The 17,105-nt window shown below is 46.4% G+C and overlaps 1 protein-coding gene and 1 long non-coding RNA gene across 2 annotated transcripts in view; one reads left to right on the top strand and one right to left on the bottom strand.

The window, feature by feature from the left end:
• The window catches only part of MRPL54 (mitochondrial ribosomal protein L54), a 51,001-nt gene that overhangs the window by 18,983 nt on the left and 14,913 nt on the right, over positions 1-17,105 (bottom strand). The gene's annotated exons all lie outside the window — the stretch shown is intronic.
• LOC120989534 lies at positions 1,932-15,754 on the top strand. The gene is made up of 3 exons (XR_005776274.1): positions 1,932-2,871; positions 13,873-13,875; positions 15,740-15,754. It is a non-coding gene; the product is annotated as an uncharacterized LOC120989534 (long non-coding RNA).

Raw genomic sequence — 17,105 nt, 5'->3', positions numbered from 1 at the left:
TGGTCATGCTCCTCCCACTTCATTAATGAAGCTGGCAGGAGCGTGACTGAGTGAGTGACGTCACGTGCTGGCCGGACTGCTGCTTTTATAGTGAGTACTGTTATAGAAGAAAGCAGAGCCATTAAAATATTTTACATACAAAGTCTACTGTGTGCCCTGTGGTGTAATGGGGGTCACTATTCGCACAGGGACAATATACTGTGACACATATGATACTGTGACCAGCATAAGATCATCTTATGCTGGGCACAGTATCATATGTGTCACAGTATATTGTCCCTGTGTGAATAGTGACCCCTATTACATAAGATGCTATATATGATGCTACATCCCCCCCATAACAGTGCGTCATCCACCGGTCCCCCCCAAAACAGTGCGTCATCCACCGGTCCCCCCCAAAACAGTGCGTCATCCACCGGTCCCCCCCAAAACAGTGCGTCATCCACAGACCACCATTAGTTCAAAAGCACACCTTTTGGTTCAAATTTTTTTTTCTTATTTTCCTCCTCAAAAATCTAGGTGCGTCTTATCAGGTGCGTCTTATCAGGTGCGTCTTATAAAGCGAAAAATACAGTAAATATTGAGGTTTGTCTGGCCGATAACCCTGGCTGTGTTACAGGAAAAATTTGATTAAAATGGTAAAAAAAAAAAAAAAAAAAAAAAAAATAAAGGAAATTTTGAAAGTACACCTCCATTAAATTCTTGGTAATCCAAAACGATTAGCAAACTTTGAAAAATCATGTTTTGAGAGACGTAGTTTAAGAGTAATTTATGGATGGTTTCTATTACATTAGCCAGATAAAATGACTATATCACTAAATTGGCCTTTGAAAAAGTTGGTTTTGGACATTTTCTTCAAAATTTCAAATATTGCTTTTAAAATTCTAAGCCTTTCAACATTCGAAAAAAAAAAAAAAAAAAAAAAAACATGACATTTACAAAACGATGCAAACAAACACATGGGGGATATTAACCCCTTCCCGACATATGACGTAATAGTAAGTCATGGCGGCAAGTGACTTGCCGCATTTTGACGTACTATTATGTCATGGTGATCGGGCGGGCACCGGAGCGGTGCATGCCTGATTACTGCAGGGGCCCGGCAGTCCCAGATAGCCGGGCCCCTACTGTATCTGCCAGCAACACTGTAAAAGCAAATGTCAGCAGAATAACCACTTCTATGACACGGTCAGCATGCGGAGGGTGAGGGAGCCCATCGGGTCCCCACGATGGAGTGACAAGGCAGCCTGATGTAGACATATTAGGTATCGCTGCATCCGTAACAACCAGCTCTATAAAAATATGGCATGATCTAACCCCCTTAGCTGAACACCGTAAAAATAAATAAAAACAGTGCAAAAAAAAACCATTTTTGTCACCTTACAAATCACAAAAATTGCAACACCAAGCGATCAAAAAGGCGTATTCCCCCCCAAAATAGTACGAATCAAACCGTCACCTCATCTCACAAAAAAGGAGATCCTACCCAAGACAATCAAAAAAAAATATGACTCTCAGACAATGGAGACACTAAAACATCATTTTTTTTGTTTCAAAAATGCTATTATTGTGTAAAACTTAAATAAATAGGAAAAAAGTATACATATTCAGTATTGCCACATCCGTAACGATCTGCTCTATAAAAATGTCACATGACCTAACCCCTTAGGTGAACGCTGTAAAAATAATAAAAACTGTGCCAAAACAACCAAGTTTTGGTCACCTCTCCCAATAAAGTGTAATAATGAATTATTAAAACCCAAAAATGGCAGCAATAAAAAAAAAGTCAACTCTTCCTACAAAAAAGCCCCTGCACAAGACGATCAGCATACAAATAAAAATATGGTGTTTCTGAAAATGGAGACACAAAAACTTTTTTTTTCAAAAATGCTTTATTATTTAAAACTGAAACAAACAGTAGACATATTTAAAATGAGTGAAGGCTGCTCTTCCCCACTGTACGATTGGTGGGAGGGGCTCCCCCATATATTGGTCCCTTAGGAGGATTCCGAGGAGCAGTGACAATCTTTACTAACTATTTTTCTGAAAAGTTGTAAACCTCTTTAAGCCGTGCAGGTCAGGCAGTGTTGTTGAGACTTTTTGAACATAGCTAGTAAATACCTGGTTTACGTCACATATTTGTGTTAAATTACTTTCCCGAGCGCTTCAGCTTTGATTAATTTTTTTAAAATCAGCACTCCGTACAAAAAAGGTTGCCGGCCCCTGATCTAGCGTATATGCTTGTAGTCACTTCCTTTCTACTTTTTAATAAGGTAGAGACTGTCGAAGAGACCTTGTGCTTCTTCTCGCAGATGCAGGAGAAATTCGGGCTGCCCCGCAACTTTTTCTTTAGATACCTGCAACTGAGACAGGCGTTAAAGGCCCAGTTTGGGAAAAGAGGGCGAGGCATCTCAAAATACTCTTTAATAGGCATACTAAAAGGTCGCAGGGTCCGAGGGGCATCATCTCTGTGCTTTATACACATCTGCTCAGTAATCGCATGACGAACCCTCTCGCTATTGAGAGTAAATGGAAAATGTCAATACCGTCTGACGACTGGAACGAGGCTTTAATGGCTCCGCTGAAGGTCTCTCCATCAATCAACAATAGATTGATTCAGCTGTTTATATTGCACAGAAGTTACCTTACGCCCACTAGGTTACACTAAATGGGTAAGCTGTCACACAATAGATGCCATAGATGCCTGAGGGATAATGCTGACTTTTGGCATCTGATGTGGGATTGTACTTACTTGAGAGGCTACTGGAGGGAGGTGGTAGAAGTATTTTCAACTATGGTTCCCTCTGCAGTACCGCTGTGTCCTAACATTTGTGTACTGGGTATATTAGATGAGCAGGGTATTACCATAGAGTGTTTGAGTGAGATCCTATTCCTTCCTAAAAAAGCCATTGCTTTGAGGTGGATGGCCGATAGAGCGCCCACACTAAGCCAGTGGAAATCACTAGTAAATCATGCTGTGAGCATGGAAAAAAAATAATTATATTCATGCACAGAAAATGCCCACAAAACTTTCACAAGGTATGGGGAGACTGGTGCTCATCCTCCCTAACATTGCACAACGCATGCATACACTCTGGGCCAAATATTGATAGCCCACCTGATGTATAATAATGTAAGACTCATGTTCTGGATCAGAGCTTTATTATATCTGTTCCTCACTCCTCTCTGATTAAGAATGGGTTTTTATGTACCTCTTGTAAGATCCTTAGGGATCTCTTATGATTTCTGTGTATCCCCTGCGAGGGATGTATCCTTGGATCAATAGTGACCTTTCAAAAACCAAGCTGTCAAGTGAAGGCCCTTGACACAAACCAAGCTGTCACTGGGCCTTGACACAAGAGATCCTGAATTTCCAGAAGGACCCATGGCTCCCTGACCTACAGTAGTCTTAACCAGGTGAACCATGCTCGACGGGGCTAAAAGGCGGCTATGAAGATCACAGAAGCTCTGTCTTACCTTATTTTGTTCAACACCCTGGGAATCAATTGTAATGGAAGGAAAGCATACAGAAGACCCCTGTCCCAAGCCTGAAGGAAGGCATCCACTGCTGTGGGAGAACCCCCTGGACAAATGGAAAAATAACCTTTTCACCTTCCTGTTGCTTCTTGTAGCAAAGAGGTCTATGTCTGGCAACCCCACAGGCTTGCTATTTTTGCAAATAGGTCCTGATTCAAGGGCCATTCCCTCTGGTCTAGTCTGTTTCAACTTAGGTAGTCGGCTTGCCTGTTGTCTATACCCCTGATATGAAGGGCTGATAGTGACAACACCTGCCCTCCAACAAAGGAAATATGCGATTCGTAATTCCCATCAACTCCTTGGAATGGGTTCCCCCCTGATGATTTAAGTAGGCCACCACGGAACCATTGTCGGACAAAACCTTTAAATGCTGGTTCTGAAGCCAAGGCAGGATCTTCTGCAGAGTCTTTAGAACTGCTGTCAATTCTTTTGCTTTGGGAGAAATCTCCCAATCTGCACTGCCCCAGGATCCCTGAAAAACTCTGTCCAGAACATGGGCCCCCCCCACCCAGACAGACTGGCATCTGTAATGACTACTAAAGGGTTTACCACCTTCCACGGGACCCCCTGATCTAGATTCTCCTGTATCAGCCACCATTCTAGTGACCGATGGGTCTTACTGGAGATTAGAATCTTGCTGCTCAGCTCTTCTGGCCTCCCTGACCATGACTGGAGAATCTACCACTGCAGATCCCTGGAATGAGCTTGAGCCCATAAAACTGCTGGAATGTATGATGTCAAGGTACCGAGGATGGACATAGCTTTCCTGACTGAAATGTAAGAACATAGAATTAGATCTCGCACCACTGAGCTTACTTTGTTCAAAGGTCAGAAAGGATCTCTGGGAGGTCGAGACAAGCAAAATCCCCAGGAACCTCTGTGACTGTAGGGGGATCATCCTGGATTTCTCCATTTTCACTATCCAACCCAATGATTCCAGGATCTCTCCCTGGATGGGGCTACTATTAAAAAAATCATCCAGGTAGGGAACAAACAAGATGTCCTTCTCTCTTATGTGAGCAGCCATCTCCACCACCAACTAGGTAAATATACGGGGAGCCATAGAAATCCCGAACGGAAGCACCTGGAACTGAAAGTGTCTTACTCTCCCCTTCAGATGCAGTGCTACTCTCAGAAATTTTTGGTGACCAGGATAAATTGGCAGATGGTAATATGCATCCTATATATCCAGGACTACCATAAAGCAATGTTTGCAAAGGAGGTTTACTAGAGATCTGAATGTCTCAATCTTGAACTTTCTGTATTTCAGAAATCTGTTCAACTCTTTTAAATTTATAATTGTCCTGTAATCCCCATTGGCTTCTTTACTAGAAAGAGATTGGAATAATAACCCAAACTTTCTTCTCCAGGAGGGCAAGAAATAAGAGCACCTTTCCTTAACAACGTATCCACCTCTCTTTCGAGCGCCCCCTGCGAATTCTGACTTATTTCTGAAACAAAAAAAAAAATTCTGGAGGAGAAGAGCAGAATTCCAACCTGAACCCCTCTTTTAGATTTTTCCAATTGCTGTTTGTAATTTTGGTCCAGGCGGGGAGGAAGTTTGACAATCTTCCTCCCACCCTGGCATCATTGTGTGTTATCCTTCCTGTGGGCAGAGCCCTGACCTCTGAACATGAAGATTTAGAAGAGGAGAATTTCCATCTGTTATCTTTTCTACCCATGTTCCTATCTCTATCGGGAAATCTTTTATTCTCATGAAAGGGATTATATTGTCTGTGGAAGCCAGAGGGAAACCCCTTTTTCCTATCATCAGCCTTTTCTAAAATGTCATCCAAGGTGGAGCCAAATAAATACTTTCTTTCGCAAGGGATGTTACATAGGCGGTTCTTTGATGCTACATCGCCTGACCAACTCTAACCATAAGGCCCTCCGGGCAGAGTTAGATAACGAAGCGGCTCTGGCAGATAATCTAACAGCGTCTACAGAAGCATCCGCTAAAAAGGACGCAGTCTTAACAATAACTGGAATATTCTCAAATAACAGTCTCCAGAGAACAATTTAATCTGAGACTCAAGCTGTTTAATCCATAAAATCAGGGCTCTGGCTGTGCAAGTAGCGGCAATATTAGGCTTAAAGGAAGCCCCCAGTAATTCCCATGTACGTCTTAAACTGTCTGCCTTCCTATCCATAGGGTCTTTTAACTGACCCAAATCATCAAAAGGAAGGGAGGATCTACGAGATATCTTTGTTATGGGTACATCAATCTTAGGAGCCAGATCCCAAGATTGACAATCTTACTCCTCAAAAGGATATTTTTGCTTTACAGATGACGGAATAAAACTCAGTTTATCTGGATTTTTCCATTCATTTGATATTAAGGAAAATAAGTTTTTATGAATGAAAAAAATTCTGCTTGTTTTTTCCCTCTACACCTTCAAACATTACATACTGAATTGAAAGGACCTCTTTTTGGGTCTTCAATGTTGATGGTAGCTCTTATTGCTTTTAAAAGCTGATCCGTATCCCGAATAGGAAACGGGGGTTTACCACCTCTGTCCCCCTCAGAAGAAGAATCTGAGCTCAGGTCTCCGCTTTCTAACAAAAAATCTTCTTCTGAACTAGAGATATCGGAGTAAACCGGAGATTTATGAGGAACTTTCTTTGACTTTAAGGGGTTGTCCGGGTTCAGAGCTGAACCAGGACATAACCCCATTTTCACCCAGGCAGCCCCCCTGACTTGTGCATCGGAGCATTTCATGCTCCGATGCTCTTCTTTGCCCTGCGCTAAATCGCACAGGGCAAAGACATTTTTTGGAGTTACGGTGACCGGCACTGATGGGCGAGCTTTAGCGCTGCCCTAGCCTGTAAATCAGAGCCGGTGACATCACCGAACACACTGCTGGGCGGAAGCCTCCGTCCAGCAGTGTGTTATTGTAAATAAACGAGCCCTTGCCCTGCGCAATCCAGCGCAGGGCAAGGGAGCGCATTGGAGCATGACATGCTCCGATACCAACATCAGGAGGGCTAGCAGGGTGAAATTATGGGTATGTCGGGGTTCAGCTCTGAACCCGGACAACCCCTTTAAGAGAGTTCCCCACCTTCCTCTTTAATTAACTTCTTCATGCATTTCATCATGGAAGGAGATTCTTCTGCAATTGTAGACTCAATACAAGGTTGACAAAGTAGCTTAGTATAGGCGGGAGCTAACTTTGCTGTACACAATCCACATTGTCCTATAGAACCCTTGTCCTATTCACCCTGATAGATCTCTATCAGGGTGAATAGGATCTCACACTGTCCCTGCTGCTCTGTGCTTTGTGCACACAGCAGCATGGAGCTTACCATGGCAGCCAGGGCTTCAATAGCGTCCTGGCTGCCATGGTAACCGATCAGAGCCCCAGGCTTACACTGCTGGGGCTCAGATCGGAGGAGGAGGGGAGAGGGGACCCTGTGGCCACTGCCACCAATGATTAAAACTGGGGGGGGGGGGGGGGGGGGGGGGGGGCCTTGGGTGGGGGGCGCACTGCGCCACCAATGTTTTTAATACGGGGGGGCTTGGGGGGGGCCACACTGCGCCACCAATGTAAATAAATATCTCTTTTATTCATATACAGGAGGCGGGAGTTGCCTGCAGAATCACATAGCCGGCTCCCGACCTCTATGAGCGGTAGCTGCGATCCGCGGCACCTAAGGGGTTAACTACCGCGGATCGCAGCTACCGCTCAGAGGTCGGGAGCCGGCTATGTGATTCTGCAGCCAGCTCCCGCCTCCTGTTCAATTTGAATGAATAAGTCAACATCATTGGTGGCGCAGTGGCCACAGCCCCTCCCCTCCTCTTGTCTTCTCTCCTCTCATTGGCGGCAGCGGCATCACAGGGGGAGGGTGACACTGCTTCCTTCTCCCCTGTGCTGCTGAGGGAACACAGAGCGCTGAGAGCAGCGCGATTTGTGTTCCCCATACGTTATCGGAATATCGGCAAAATAGATGCCGATACCGATAACTGTCAAAATCCTGAATATCGGCTGATAATATCGGTAAAACCGATAATCGGTCGATCCCTACATACCACCGTACATACCCTCCATCCATACCACAGGCATAGGGGTAGATGGTTTCTTCTGGTCACCAGTACTCTCCATGACCTTCAACAGCCTGGATCCAGACCTTCCAGACAAAGGATCTCGGCATGTAGCTGGGTTCTGACTTTTAAAACCGGCTTTTTTCCCACCTTCCTGGTCTGCAGGGCAAATCTCGCAGGATTTATGACGTCACATGCGCATGCCTCACCATGCCAATCTTGTCTCCGCCCCCTTCCTGGCATAGTCTGCCGCATGGGAGCCTCTCCACATTCAACAGCCTGGAATCCCGTTTACATGCTTCTGCCGGAGATGCCCGCTTCCCTGCTTTCTTCAACCCGGTTAGTAAGGGAAGAACGAGCAGAGATGGAGTTTGAAAAAACACATCGTGCGCACCCAGTACAGGCATCACTCCTTGGGTCCCGATCCTAGTACAGAGCTCCTGTACTCTGATGCTTCCTGTGTCTTCCGGGTGTGTGGAGCGGGGAACTCACCCGGCGCACACACCCCCAGCTAAATAAAACTTTTCTTAATAGTCCAGGAAGAAACTACTCCCCTCTATGGCCATACCTGTAGGATCCACTTCCAAGGACAGGAAACCACTGGGGAAGAGAGAGGCTCCTCTTTTTTTTTTCTTCCTTTATACCTGTGGGTTTCCTGTCCTGGGAGGCAGACCATCTCTCATGGTGCGGTCATGGACAATAGGGGGGGGGGGGGGGATTGATTAAAATGGAAAATCTGTCAAAAAAAGGGAAATTTTATCTCCATTTCCTTTTAATTCTTGTGGAACACCTAAATGGTAAACAAAGTTAGTAAAATCAGTTTTGAGTAACTTGAGGGGTGTAGTTTCTACAATTGGGTCATTTATGGGTGGCTTCCACTGTTAGCCCCACAAAGTGACTTGAGATCTGAACTGGTCCTTAAAAAGTGAGTTTTGGAAATTTTCTTTAAAATTTTAAGAATTGCTTCTAAAATTCTAAGCCTTCTAATGTCCTAAAAAATAAAATGACATTTAAAAAATGATGCCAACATAAAGTAGACATATGGGGAATGTTAAAGGGGTTGTCCGGGATTGGGAACATTTGTCTATTAGTAATCTAATGACATAAACATTACAGACATGCATGTGGTACCTTTAGAACATATTGCTGAAGCCCTGTTTTCCTCCTTTCAATTCATGCCCGGAAGTGAGTGTTTTCTTATCTTCAGTGACGTACCGGGTCCCTAGCAGGCGAGCATAGCTTCCTCTTCCTCTGCCAGGGAGCCTGGTGACGTCACTGGCAGTCTAGATAATAATGCAGAGAGGTTGGAGGGGCGGTAACTTGTCCGGCCGGCATCGCGCTAAGCCCCGCCCCCAGTCGGTGACGTCACCGGCCCTTCAGCATTACAATGAATGGAGGAGGATTACTATGCTTGTTAGCATAGAAAACTCCTTCCATCAGAATTACTAGCTAATGGGGCAGAAGGCTTTAGACAGGAGGAATTCCTTTCACCACAGGATGACATGGCCGTGCTAATTGCATATATTGCATTTAGACAATGGCATGTTGATTGTGTATAAAAAAATAAATAAAACAATGGCTCAGTTGAAAGAAAAGGTAATAATAGTGTAATCAGTCTGCTTTTTTTTTTTGTTGATTTGAAATAAACGGATAATCCTATTTATGTAATGAGGCTGTCCGTGCCGCCGGACCGCCGCTCCGTCCCCATTGACTATAATGGGGACGGGGGCGGAGCTCCGGCGCAGCACGGCGGTGCACGGCGAAAGGCCACCGGACTAAAAGTCCTGCATATCCGACTTTTTAGTCCGGCGGCCTCTCACCGCGAACTGCCGTACTGTGCCGGAGCTCCGCCCCCGTCCCCATTATAGTCAATAGGGACGGAGCGGCGGCACGGCGAAATAGCGGAAGGACGGATCCGACAGGGTGAACAGCCTGTCAGATCCGTCCTGCCGCAAGTGTGAAAGTAGCCTTATACATCGGTTTTAACTGATTGCCAGGTCAGTATATAAGGCTTGCCTTGGAAAAAAATAAAAATAATTATATATATATATATTGTGACGTGTCCGGTATGTTTATGGATGCATGTGGGAGCGTGCCCCTTACAGTGTAACTGTGTCCGGTATGTTTATGGATGCATGTGGGAGCGTGCCCCTTACAGTGCGACTGTGTCCAGTATGTTTATGGATGCATGTGGGAGCGTGCCCCTTACAGTGTGACGGTGTCCGGTATGTTTATGGATGCATGTGGGAGCGTGCACCTTACAGTGTGACTGTGTCCGGTATGTTTATGGATGCATGTGGAAGCGTGCCCCTTACAGTGTGACGGTGTCCGGTATGTTTATGGATGCATGTGGAAGCGTGCCCCTTACAGTGTGACGGTGTCCGGTATGTTTATGGATGCATGTGGAAGCGTGCCCCTTACAGTGTGACAGTGTCCGGTATGTTTATGGATGCATGTGGAAGCGTGCCCCTTACAGTGTGACAGTGTCCGGTATGTTTATGGATGCATGTGGAAGCGTGCCCCTTACAGTGTGACGGTGTCCGGTATGTTTATGGATGCATGTGGAAGCGTGCCCCTTACAGTGTGACGGTGTCCGGTATGTTTATGGATGCATGTGGAAGCGTGCCCCTTACAGTGTGACGGTGTCCGGTATGTTTATGGATGCATGTGGAAGCGTGCCCCTTACAGTGTGACAGTGTCCGGTATGTTTATGGATGCATGTGGAAGCGTGCCCCTTACAGTGTGACTGTGTCCGGTATGTTTATGGATGCATGTGGAAGCGTGCCCCTTACAGTGTGACTGTCCGGTATGTTTATGGATGCATGTGGGAGCGTGCCCCTTACAGTGTGACGGTGTCTGATTGTCTCTAAGCTCTGCAAACACTGAGCACATGACAGATGCCAGAGATAGAGCAAGGAGAAGTTTATGGGTGTACATATGAGGGAGGAATATAAGCCAGGAGGATGAATATTTATGAGGGGGCGGATCGAAGGAGGAGTGGAGGCTGTGCAGGATGCATGAATATGTATGAGGGGGCGGGTGCAGGGACACGATGTTAGACAGGAGAAATCAGCAGATGCCGCCCTGCACTGGGACCCACAATGCAGTGCGGCAGGAAGTGAAGGAACAGATAAACAGATATGTAAACAATGTGTTCAGGGCTGTAGGAGCCATGCTCCAGTGTAAAAGATACCTCAAAACACCTTGGGAATATAGACTTGGCTACTAAAGGTGAGTAAGATGTTTTAAAAAAAATAAGTTTGATCCCGGACAACCCCTTTAAGTTATAAATATTTTGAGGTATCACAAATTTTTTAAATTTTTTGGTATCATGAAGTACAAGGTGTCACGAGAAAACTGTCTCAGAATGGCTTGGATAAGTAAAAGTGTTCCAATGTTAATACCACATAAAGTGACATGTCAGATTTGCAAAAAATGGCCTGGGCAGGAGGCGAAAACTGGCCTGGGGTAGAAGGGGTTAAGTAACTACTTTGAGGTATATCCATCTTAAAAAGCACTGAAATACGGGAGCGTGGCCTGGCCGGCAATGTAGGAAGACGTGTGCGCTAGAGCTCCCGGGCAGCGCCTGCTAAAATCAGTCTCCATTCTGTGGCGATCTGAACAGCCGAGCACCATCACACTATCGAGGGAGATCTTCCTACTACCCCTGGCCAATATGACTCGTTTGGGCACCGAAGGATAAGGAGGTGGTGGGACCGACCCCAGTGAAGCAACATGGCGCGACCGCTTCGCTTAAGGCGGCAGAGGTAGCAGCGCGCCTGGAACAGTATGCACATGTCCTCCCCCTCTAAAGAGACCCTCGCACCGGAGGATAATGTGCCCGGAGTCCTGGCAGAACAAGCGGTGACTTCGGCCGCTCATGCTGCAGAGGGAGATTCCTGTTCTCAAGATGGCGGATCCCACGTGGAGGAGGTGAAGGCAAGTGACGGGGGGCCCCCCACCGAGCATAGTTCTCTGTGCAAAGCCCAAATGCAGCCTTCTATCCCCATGCTTCCACTGCTGTCTGATCCTACCACTAAGGACATTTATGCAGCTGTGCACCAATGTAGTGCAGCCTTGATGACCCTTAATACATCCATTGGGTCCCTCCAAGAGAATGTGTCCTTTATTAGACAGGACATCAGGAAAGTTATTGAAAGAATGGCTGAAGCAGAGGGACGCGTATCCCGCCTGGAAGATCAGGTCCCCCCTATGAAACGTGATCTGGCTAAAGTAATCCACAACATCACTCCCCTAATAAATAAAACGGAGGACTTGGAAAATACATTGCGTCGAAACAACCTTCGCATAGTGGGAGTTCCTGAAAAATCTGAAGGGTCCCACGCTGTCCATTTCTTTGAGGACTGGTTCAAAAAGAGATTTGGAAAAGACTCTGTCTCCCTTCTTTGCTATAGAGAGGGCGCACAGAGTGCCGTCTCGCTCACCACCACAGGGAGGCCCTCCTAGACCAATGCTAATGAGGATTCTACACTTTCAAGATAGAGAGATACCATTCTCCGCAAGGCAAGAGAACACCAGAATCTATTCATAGATGGACAAAGAGTCTCCATTTTTCCGGACTTCTCAGCGGAGGTGCAGAGATGGCGTGCACAATTCCTGGACGTCAAGAAACGACTACACTCACAAAATATCCAAAACTCCATGCTTTATCCCTCAAAGCTGCGGATAATGTTTAAAGGAAAAACCCATTTTTTCGAATCTCCGGAGGAAGCCAGCCACTGGGTTGAACAAATGGAATCCCTGACGTCTGAACGCTATGAAAACGACTGATAGAAGAGCGTGAAATGCCATGCCTGGGACTTTTCCTGAGACACCATGGAAGACTATGGGGACGGGCGGATAAGTATAATGTTTAATGCTTGTTATGAGTCCGTTCTTACATGATCACTACCGTGTCCTGGAGTAGCAATCTGGTGCTATACAACAACACTGACTTTAGTATTCATAACGGTGTTATTGTTACTTGTCTTGCTGACATGTCAAGAGTTAAACATGCCGGTTATGCCCTCTTTTATTGCTGCCCGGATCTCTATCAGAGATCTGGTCCGTAAATGCGGATGTGTTACCGCTTCCTATGTTACGGGTTACAGGAACTTTCCCTGTGCCTCAGGTCCTGCTTGGGGACCATCAAAAGTTTGTTCTTTTATAGGAATTATGTTTATGGTTCATCGGGGGTTAAGATCTGCAGAGAGACAGTGCATGCTATTGTTCATTTGCCATATGGCGATTGTTTTATATGGGTACCTGGTCCGCCCTCTCTCCTATGCTTATCACGGAATGATGGCGGATAAAACTCACGTTTTGGCATGGAATGTTAGAGGCCTGGGAGATCCTTCTAAACGTCAAGCGGTTTTTACGGCTGTCCCGATATATCAACCAGCTATAATGTGTCTCACTGAGACTCGCCTGTCTAAACAATCCCAAAGACTGCTTCATAAAGCATGGATCTCACAGGCCTTTCATTCCACTTTCTCTACGCACGCTAGAGGGGTTAGTGTCCTGGTTCATAGAGCCATTCCCTTTGAGTGTCACTCTAGCAAAATTGATACTGAGGGCCGATATGTCTGTCTGCACTGTTCTATTTTTGGGGTACAATTTCTTCTAATTGCCATATACATTCCACCGCCATACTCCACTGTATGACATGGATAGGTAATGACATGGATAGTGCAGGGCCCCCAGGCGCCAGTCCTGATGGTGGGTGACTAACAAATATCTGAACCCTTCTATGGATAAGTTCCCGCAGCCTAATGACCTAACACATACTGGGGAAACCACATTGGCAAAAATGACTCAGAGAGCTGGACCTGCACGACCTATGGAGAATTAGATTCCCTCAGGAACGGCAGTACTCCTGCTTCTCTGCGTCCCATAATTCTTTGTCCAAAATAGATCTACCCATTGGATCCCTGGAAGCTTTGCCATATACCTCTGTTATTGAATATTTACCGCAATGCCTCTCGGATCATTCTCCTATACATATAGAATTGAGATTTGAAAAAGACAGGGGGCGCTGCGGTTTAACGCTCTCGAAACTTAACCCTTTTTAGATACACTTGTTAGATAAGGAAGATCCCCTGACAGAATATATAAGGGAATTCTTTAATTTTAACATAGGGTCAGCACCCATTGGGACAGTATGGGATGCAATGAAAGCATATATGAGAGGTCTTTATATACAGAAAATGATAACTAGGGAACTCACTAAAGCTATACAGCAGGAAGTGATAAGGAGTGAGCAAGCAGATATAAGTACACCCTCTCAGCAGTCTGAGGCAGTATGGAGAGAAGCGCAATCCAAACTCACTGATCATTTGTTACATATAGCGGACAATAAACCGCTCTTCACCAAACAAAAATACTTTGAGGCAGGGGAGAGTACAGGTAGTCTGCTAGCTAGGGTGGTCCGGTCACAAGAGGGTGCATCCAGAGTAGCAGCAATTAGAACATCTGATGGAGAACTTTCCGTGGAAAGTTCAGTAATCCTTAAGTTTCATAACTTTTATAAGGAATTATATTCTTCTAAATTGTTCATGGCAAGAGATGATATTAAAAAAATATCTTAGCCAAATATCTATCCCTAAATTATCCCTAGACTCTGCCGCGTATCTGGATGAACCCACTACATTGGAGGAAATTGAAATTGCTGTTAAGCTCTCTCCCCCTAATGAAAAGGCCCCAGGGTCGGATGGATTACCGGGGGAATTCTTTAAACAATACCGGGACCGTCTCCTCCCACACCTTTTGGAGACCTTTAACCACCTCCGGACCGCTGTACGCACAGACGCGTCCTGGAGGTGGTTGTTTAATTCCTCCTGGACGCGCCGGCGCGTCCTCTCGCGAGACGCGAGATTTTGGTCACAGCCGGCCCGCGCATGCGCATCGCGGGCCGGCAAAAGTTAAAGGACTATTGCATCAGCAACCTGCCAGCCAATGATCGTCGCTGGCAGGTTGCTGATTTTTAAAAAAATCGAATCACAAGCCAGATAACAGATCATATTAGTAAATATGATCTGTTATATGGCTTCTCTGCTCCTCTGCTGGTCCTTTTCGTCGGTTGGATCCAGCAGAGAAGCAGACATCACTGTGAGTACACACCAAACACTGCCCTTAGCCCCTGATCACCATCCATCACCCCCATCATCCAAATTAACCCCTTGATCGCCCCCTGTCAATCACTTAGTGAAAGACAAAAAGTGATCAGTGTAAACTGACACTTTTTTTTTTCACTAGTATTGGCTGTTAGGTTTTAGGGATAGTTTAGGCCCCTTGGTTAGGTAGTTAGCATCAGTTAGCGCCCACCGCACCGCAGTCACTTTTATTCGCTGTTTAGCGTATCGCTAATCAGCATTTGTACTTTTATAGTATCTGTAAGTGATCAAAACTGATCACGGTCAGATCTATAATAGTATTAGTGTCACTTTAGTTTCCCCTCCACCCAAAACGCAGTGTTTGCCCGATCAGGCCTGATCGGTCGCCCACACGTGCGTTCACCCAAGCCCGCCCCATCGCAGTGACAAAAAATTATTATTTTTTGATCACTGCACATTCACTTTACACGCTCTGCGGCGATAAAAAAATCAGTTTTGATATTTTTTATCAACCGCAGCGGCCCCCGGTACTTCGCTAGCCTCCCCTTTGTAAGACAGGCTTGCTTTTTTTCTTGGGTAGTCTCAGGGAATACCCCTAAATTTAGTAGTCCAAATGTCAAACAGGGGGTATTCTTCTGAAGAGGCCTACAGGATTCTGACCCAGTCGGATGAGGAGTGGGAACCCTCATCTGACGAATCTAGCGGGTCAGAATATGAACCTGTAGAAAGCAGTGGCTCTCTGACCCAAAGTTCGAACGAGGAGGTTGAGGTCCCTGGCAGCACCAGGCGTACCCGGCCCCGTGTCGCTAGACCACAGGTTATGCAGGATCCGCTTCAAGAGCAGCAGAGTGGGGCTGTCGCTGCCGGATCACGTGGTGAGGCATACACCAGCAGCGCAGCCCTTCCTGGACCTAGTACCAGCACTGCCGTACAACCTGGTGAAGTAGCGAGCACCAGAAGGGCAGTTGAAGCTGGTACGGTGGCACGTGCACTAGTTACCCCGTCGCAGCCACCGCACAGACAGGCCCGTAGAGCCCCTAGAATCCCTGAGGTGCTGGCAAACCCTGATTGGCAGTCACCAACTTCAGCCGCACCAGTAGTTCCCCCTTTCACCGCCCAGTCTGGAGTTCGGGTTGAGACGGCTCAGATCAGTACGGCCCTGGGATTTTTTGAGCTGTTCTTGACTGCGGAGCTCTTGGACTTAGTCGTGGCAGAGACCAACCAATATGCCCACAATTTATAACCGCAAACCCGGGAAGCTTTTATGCCCAGCCTTTCCGGTGGAAACCAGTCCAAGTTTCCGAACTTAAAATTTTTCTGGGCCTTCTCCTCAACATGGGCCTGACAAAAAAGCATGAATTGCGGTCATATTGGTCAACGCACCCAATTCATCACATGCCCATGTTCTCTGCTGCTATGTCCAGGACACGATTTGAGGCCATCCTGCGTTTCCTGCACTTTAGCGACAACACCACCTCCCGTCCCAGAGGCCACCCAGCTTTTGACCGGCTCCACAAAATTCGGCCCCTCATAGACCATTTCAACCAGAAATTTGCAGATTTGTATACCCCTGAGCAAAACATCTGCGTAGACGAGTCCCTAATACATTTTACCGGGCGCCTTGGCTTCAAACAATACATCCCAAGCAAGCGTGCCCGGTATGGGGTCAAATTGTATAAGCTCTGTGAAAGGGCCACAGGCTATACCCACAAATTTCGGATCTATGAGGGAAAAGATCAGACCCTGGAGCCGGTCGGTTGCCCTGACTACCTGGGGAGCAGTGGGAAGACAGTCTGGGACTTGGTGTCACCCTTATTCGGCAAGGGGTACCATCTTTATGTGGACAATTTTTACACAAGTGTGGCCCTCTTTAGGCATTTGTTTCTAGAACGGATTTGCGCCTGTGGCACCGCGCGAACTAGTCGCGTGGGCTTCCCCCAACGGCTTGTAACCACCCGTCTTGCAAGGGGGGAGAGGGCTGCCTTGTGTAACGAAGAACTGCTCGCGGTGAAATGGAGAGACAAGCGTGACGTTTACATGCTCTCCTCCATTCACGCAGACACGACAATACAAATTCAAAGGGCAACCCGTGTCATTGAAAAGCCCCTCTCAGTCCACGACTATAATGCGCCCGTGGGAGGGGTGGACTTCAATGACCAGATGTTGGCTCCCTATTTAGTTTCCCGCAGAACCAGACGCTGGTATAAGAAGGTGTCTGTATATTTAATTCAATTGGCGCTCTACAATAGTTTTGTTCTCTACAGTAAGGCTGGGAGAACACGATCCTTCCTCAAATTCCAGGAAAAGATCCAGGAGGTTCCGTGGCCCCATCCACCAGTGTAGTTAGCCGTCTACACGAGCGACATTTCCCCAGTGTCGTTGCTGGTACCTCAACCCAACCGCCACCCCGAAAAAAA

This window comes from Bufo bufo, chromosome 2 (genome assembly GCF_905171765.1).
Source record: "Bufo bufo chromosome 2, aBufBuf1.1, whole genome shotgun sequence".
Taxonomy (NCBI): Eukaryota; Metazoa; Chordata; class Amphibia; order Anura; family Bufonidae; genus Bufo; species Bufo bufo.
Note: the sequence above shows the minus strand (reverse complement) of the source record. Positions and strands in the feature narration are given on the sequence as shown.